Here is a 7,086-nt window from a genome sequence, read left to right as displayed (position 1 = left end):
ACAGGGGTTTTTCAGCTGAATACCAGCAAGCACGTGATTAAAAGCCCTCAGGATTCTGCTGTTATGGGATTTCCAGCAGAACTTGCTGCTATTTCTCTCATATCTTGCCCCTTTGTTTCCCTGAGTTCAGGGCAGAGTCTGAATTCGGTAATTCCGACCTGGGTTTGCTTTGCTGTCTTCCCAAGGAACGAGTTTGAATAAATTGAATTGGCAAATGTATTGTTCAGCTGCAAAGCGTTGTGTCAGGAATAATGTAGGTATTTCCAGGCTCTCTATCACTGTGCTGAGCACTGCCAGGGACAGAGAACTCATGCAGGAGAGCTCCCTTTGAGCTGCTCCCTCTGCTTCCTCTTCAGAAAGAAGCACGCATTTTTTTGGCTGGTTGCTTCATGCTCTAAAGCAAGAGCAGAAGGGGCTATTGGAGCCTCCTCAGCATGTCCAGAAACCCTCCTCCACCGGGGAATTTTCATTTAATAGGTTCCTATGGGCTGTACTTGTGTTTCCTTCACTGGAGCAGATTTGGGTGCAGCAGTCACTTTGCTTTTCATGGAGTACCTGAGCAGTCAGTCCCATGGACATCAGTATTAGATCTGTGTCAGTAGAGCTCAGGGCAGTGTGGTGGGGTCAGGCAGGTCCTGGAGCTGTACAGAGCAGAACAGGGCTTTAAGCTGCAGAGCTTTGCTGAAGGACCCCGAGGATTGGGTTAGGCTGTGGAAACTCAGCAATCAGGAGCTCAAGAGCCTAATCAAGGCACTAACCAGGTGCTGAGCGAGTTCTTTGGGTTTGGGGCTGTCACTCACAGCATCTCTTTTCTGCACTGGTGCTCGTAAGATGGAGCTGATTTGAACATGCCAAGGCATGAAGTGTAAAGTTCCTCAGGGATATAGGCTCACCTGTCCTCCCTAGCACATCATGACAGTGTTAAATGTTTGATATTTCAAGACAAAGATACTGGTGCACTGCTTTCCCTTTTTCATTGACTTAGGGACATGGCTTAGGGATGGACTGGGCAGTGCTGGGTTAATGGTTGGACTTGATGAGCTCAAAGGTCTTTTCCAATCTAAACAATTCTATGATTCTATGACCAAGCTCTGTGTGAGAAACAAGCTCTCCTGCATGCAAGTCCCTGGAGGGTGGGAGCACAGCCAGAGCACACCAACAGGTCAGCACACACCAGCCAGGCACAACCATCATTGTGACACTGACAACTCTTCCAGTGCCAACAAATGACTGTGCCAGCAGGGACAGGAGCCTGGGACCCCCCTGAGGAGAGCTGTAGCCAGAGGCAGACGAGCACCACAGCTCTGCAAACCTTGTGCCCTCACTGTGAGGTGACCACATTTCCTCAGGAGATACAGAGGGCTCTCAAAGGTGAGTGGCCTCACCGTGAGGATGCTCCATGAGACAGTGCACCACCTCCTCCTCCCTCAGCTGGGTCTTACAGAAGGGAGGGCTGTCCAGTTATTTAAACCCCCCCCCCCAAAAGCTCAGTGGGTGGATTTCAGCAATGGGGCTGCTTGGAGGCCCGGGGGCTGCCAGGTGACCAGGGTCCTGCAGAGGCTGAGTGGCCGCAGAGGTGACCCCACCGTGCGGGTTAGCAGGGACATGGTGCCACCTCGTGGCACTCCGATCCTTGTCCTTGTGGGATGGACATCTTTCCAACGGGAGCAGCACCTTGCGGGTGCTCCATCCCCTCCCAGGGCTGCTGGTGCCTCCAAGGGCGTGGGTGCACCATGGGCTGGTAAAGGCCACTGGTAAATGGGTGGTTGGGACCGATGGGTGAGGGGACCACTCTCTGTAGAACAAGGGGAATAGCTAAATCTGTCCTCTTATCCCCTAGTCCCAGTAGCGGCTGCAAAGCAGGGTATGACCCAAATTCATGGTCAGAGTCATGGCTTTTGGAGGTGATTTCTTTAGGACTGTCTGCCTACTATGGAATCCATGACTTAAGGGGGTCTTCTCCCTTTCTCAGCTGTTCCCCCCCGGATATATCCTTTTCCTTCTGGCTCCCAAGCTCTGCCAGGACTCCTCTGCCCACCCTCCCCTGCTGACTCACAGGAGATCCACTCATATGCACCAGAAATGGATTTGGTCCCCTCCTGTGTTGACAGCATAAACCAAACTCCACTTATGAGGGTTCAGGCCTATTTCTTAGTGCTACAAAATAAGAAGGATGGCTCCATTTATCTACATAAAAACAGGAGAAATAAGATTTGGCACTTTTACTAAATCATCATCTGTTGAAGTACTTAAGGATAGTGCCTCAGTTTTCAGTGGAACGCTTGAACTCACAAGCAGGAGGAATTTGTTCAAGCAATAATGAGGATTTGGGGTCTAACTTCCCTTGCTAATTGATGTCATCATGGTAGTGCCTAGGAAATGTGGGGCTCAGTAGTGATGGACTGGGTCCTGTCATGCTGTTTGCAGTATGGACTTTACAAAAAGACAATAGTTATCTCAGGAAGTCTGCCATGGAGACCTCTAATCTGTTTTCTGCTAGGTAAGACATCAGTGTTTGATCTGTGACTAGAAATCACCTGATAAGGGATTTATTTTTCCACTACAACTCGAAATGCTGTTGCAGTGTTTCCTACCCTTTGAGATAGCCTTTTCAGAGGTACATGCTCTCTGTACCTGTCCCACTGCTGGCTCAGCTGCTGTCTGTGCTCTTTCCTTTTGGGTTGGGATATTCCCTAACAGCAAAGCAAATGGCTTAATTTTACTGATGTTTTGTTCCTCCTATACAGGTCCTTCCTGGATGCTCACAAAAGAGGTGTGGGACATAGTAGGTATCAGAGACAGTGGGAGGTATGGTGAGTTTTACCTCTAAAACGCCAAATCCAAGACTCCCCTGGAGGGCCAAGAGCTGGGATTAGGAGCAAATTGAAGTGAGTCTACAAAGCAGATTTTTTTTTTTTAAATACCCCAAGGAGATAATTTAACATTCTTTACAGGTATATATCACCAAAAAGTAGCCATCAGAGGAGGCCCTTTCCAGTTTATTTCATCATTTAGGAAGAGGGTCTTAAACAAGGGCCTGTTCTGCCGAAGAAGTGAGCTCATGCTGCTGTAATGGTATCTGTGTAAATCCAGCAACATAACAGTGGATGCAGCGATGAGCCCTTAGGCACTTAGCAAGGATTTGCCAAGGAGCCTAAGGGTTGATACACACTTGAAACTCAATGGGATTTAGGTGCCTAAATGCATCAGGCTGCTTAGAAAATCCCAGCCTTTGAAGTTAAAGTAGACACTAACAAAAAAACGGCTAAAAAACCTTAAAATAATAAATGTCAGATTAATGCCACCATGAAGGAGGTGGGTTTGCACTCAAAACAAGGCAGCAGGAGGTGGCCACTGAAGGCAACAGGGAGGTTGTTCCACCAGCATGAAGGTTCAGAAGAGCTCCATATCTGGTGTTTGCCATTCCATCAGGAATTGCAGAAGGACCCCTCTGAATCATTTCCATTTCTGATGGTGTCTGCTTGAGTGGGAATTTGGCTGGTGGAAATCCACTTCGTGAGAGTATATGTGGAAAACATTAGAAATGTCTTTTTTTTGGTTGAGGAGAATCTTAGGGCATTAAAAGTTGGAGAACTCATCTTCATTATTTCTCTTTAAAGTTAGTTATGAATTGAGAATGGCTCTGCTCATATTTCTCTTTTATTTGCTATCTCCCCAGGCTAAAGTGTTGTCTATTTATCTTACAGATTAGGTTACTTTTTATGGGGTTCCTGCTATTATATTTCACCTCTAACTTTGTTAGTTTGTGTTTGCTATTAAATTATGTTGAATAAAACGGGCGGCTGAAGGACATTTTTCAGCTCCATCCTGAAATGAGGTTCTTAATCCTGTTTCTGGGTCTGCCCCTGTAGCCCAGCCCATGGGGACAGAATCGGGTATGTAAGAAGGGCAGCAGAGGAGTGTTTGTATCAACTACAGGGTTTGCAGGGTGAAGCTGCAGGAGAATCGTGCCTGTAAAGCCAGTCAGTTCATGTACAGTGATTCTGGAGGCATCTCTTTAGAAACGGGTTCTAATAATATTGACATCATCACAAGATAAGATCCAGGACTAGTTAAATCACAGCCTCGCAACTCAGCGTTCCTTTGAGGATTAGAAGAAGTCGCTGAGCTGTCACTCTAAAGCTGATCATGGACTCGTTTAACTATGTCATCCCATAAGACAGCCCTTTCAATTATGTCAACCTGTCTGCTCTCCCAAGACTCTAATTTTAGAGCAGCAGTAGCTAATATTCTTGGAAAACTGATCCGCCTCCACAGATCTCTCCTCTCTGCCTGCTGCTGTTAACGGAGTATCCTGTGGGGAGATCGGACTGCTTTACTTCCCCTCCTGTAATAAACCTAATAAAAATAGGTACCATTAGGTTCCTTTGTGTGTGGTCTCTTTAAGACACTTATTTGAGCTATGTAATGGAGATGTCATGTCTCCTCCACAGAGAGATCTGGCAGCACCACAGGGTCATTGCAATAAAAATAAAATTCAGTTTTAAGAGCCAGGTACAAAATTATGAGCTGAAAAGCAGGACACTGGGATTGGAGTTCAGAGACCTGGAAAAGGCAAATATGAGCTGGAGTCACCCAAATGTTAATGCCACAGCAGTGGCTCTGCAGCTGGAGCAACAAGCACCGTGCTGGTGCAGGAGGACCACAGGCAATGAGGTGGCCCTGGGGACACCAGGGCCAGGGGACTTGTCTGTGTCCTCTGGATGGTGTTGGGAGGAGTTGGGGGCACACAGGGTGGAGAGGAGGTGGATGGACCTGGTTGTCTTGGCAATGGGTATCTTTGTTCCATGCTGCCTGTTATAACCCAGGGAGGTGGGAAGGGAACACCTGGAGAGATAGGATGGAACCACATCCCTGGCTCCCCATCCATGTCATGTCTGTGGCTGGCAGTGATGTTGGACAATTGTTCTCCTGCCATCCCATCAATGTCCCTCTGGCTTCACAGGCTGGCAGCACAGGAGAAAACAAAGTTGCCCTTGGGCTGTCCCATTTGAGTTTTCCATTGTGCCAGCCACGGTGTTGAAAAGTAGCACAGACTTTCTCCAGCCATGCAATTAGAGTTGCCACTACAGAAGGAGCAGGGAAGGCTTTTGAAGACCTTCTCTCTTTCTTCTGGGCAGCGTGAGAGTGCCTTCAGCTGTGTCAAGTCTCCCTTGGCCATTGTTCCTTTGTGCTTGGCCTCTGGACTGGAGATACTGGAGATCGGTGATGTGCAGGTCTGAGGCTGCCATAGGATTTTCTGTTTTCTGCAGAGCAATTCTTGGCTTCTCCAAAATGACTTGTGGGGGCCCTGGTTGAAGGAACAAACATTCATGAACCTGATGAAGGCTGTGATCCTCTTCAGAAGTGTTTTATTTCCCCTTTGGGATGCAGTGTGGGTCCACCATGCTGGCATGGTGGGGTGGACAGTGATGTTTAATAGCCCACCAAGAGGCAATCTCATGGACTGGAGGGAGAGGTTGGGAAGGACAAAGAGCAGAAGCATGGGACAAGGGAAAAAGCAATAGCCTTCCTCCCGTAAAAAACTAGAAAGGAGGTAGAAAGGATGTTTGGGGAATGAGGAGGCAGAGAGTCCACGCAGAGGCAAGGGAGGGAGGTATCCCCATCCATCGCACCCAGTGTCACCACCCTGGTGCCCAAGGGGCCAGGCCTTCCCTGTGCAGATCAGGTTACATAAAACTAACACACTGCAGGCTGCCGGGAAAGGTACCTCCCCCAGACTCCAGCAAGTTAGTTACACATAGCCTTCCTTTCATAAATCCATGTTGGCTGCCCCTAATCAAATTCTGCTTCTCAAGCAATTTCCCTTGCTAATTCCTCCCGAATCAGCCCTAACCCACCTATCCCCCTTGTTGCTAAGCTAGCCAGCCTCTAATCACACACTGCACTGTGTGATCCTTTCCCAAGTAATACAGGGTTCGGCACTTTCCTCTGGTTCTCAGCAGCCTAACCTGTCAGGAGCAACCTTCTAAAAATATCACTAAAGACCTCGGCTAATTTCTAATCCTCATTTCTATTAAGACGGCTGCCTGTACTATGTGGGTTTCCAGACTTGGGATTTACAGACTTCCTTAAGAGCATCTGGTCTGCGCAGAGCCATTTCTGTTGTTATCCATATGCAGACTCCTCCCTTCCCCACCATAAAACATGATCCCTTTGGCAGCGGCTCTCCAGTCTGCACGGCAGCATCAGCCAGTCAGCAAAGACACCAACCTCTTCCTCTCTGTTCAGCTCACCCTGCCGCTTTTTGGCAAGCCTTCACTGGGGTCCCACTCCTGTCAGGCACTGGGTAGGTGCTTTGTATGAAAAGAATCAGCCTACAAGCTCAGCAGGACACGTGATTTTCTTTGCAATTCCCAAGTTTTTGAGTGCTGTGTAAATTGTGTAAGGGAGCTGATGTATAGATGTATAATGGAAAGAGTGCCTGGCTGATGACATGGCATAATTTTAATCTAGCAGGACTGTGTTCTTGGGAAGAGCACCAAGTGGGTGTGCTGTAAGCTGGCACACACAGCAGGAGTCACAGGAACATCACATGGCTGGGTGACGTGGAAGATGGAGGAGTGGCACATGCTTCTCCCAGAGTTCAACAGCAAAACTGACCTTCACAATCAGTCAGCACACACCTTCCTAAAGCTCCCCTTTGACCTCATGGCTCCACTCAGCATCTGAGTCATGTACTACAGCAGAGTCAGGTGCTTTCTAAGGAGAGCAAGGGCAGAACAACATTTCTCAATCCTGTAACAAATGTCATCAAACCAACAGTCCTCACCTCCCCTGTGCAAAGCCAGTTTGTTACACGCCTTCAAAGATCAACATTTCTGAGACACACCGTGATCCCAAGGTGCCTTGTCAAAGTGAGATAAGCATTTAAAGACAGAGACCAACTGGGAAAGTTTTTATTCGGTTGACTTGTGCAAATCCACAGCTGCAGCTGATGCTTGTCCACCCCGACCAGTCAGCACACACTGAAGTCCTGCAATGGGGCCCTGAGCATCAGCCTGTTGTGACTGAACTCATGCTCTCATCAAGCTCTCTGGATTTATTTTGAAGTTTGGAAGTAAC

Source organism: Corapipo altera, unplaced genomic scaffold (assembly GCF_003945725.1).
Source record: "Corapipo altera isolate COAL_440 unplaced genomic scaffold, ASM394572v1 104, whole genome shotgun sequence".
NCBI lineage: Eukaryota > Metazoa > Chordata > Aves > Passeriformes > Pipridae > Corapipo > Corapipo altera.
Note: the sequence above shows the minus strand (reverse complement) of the source record.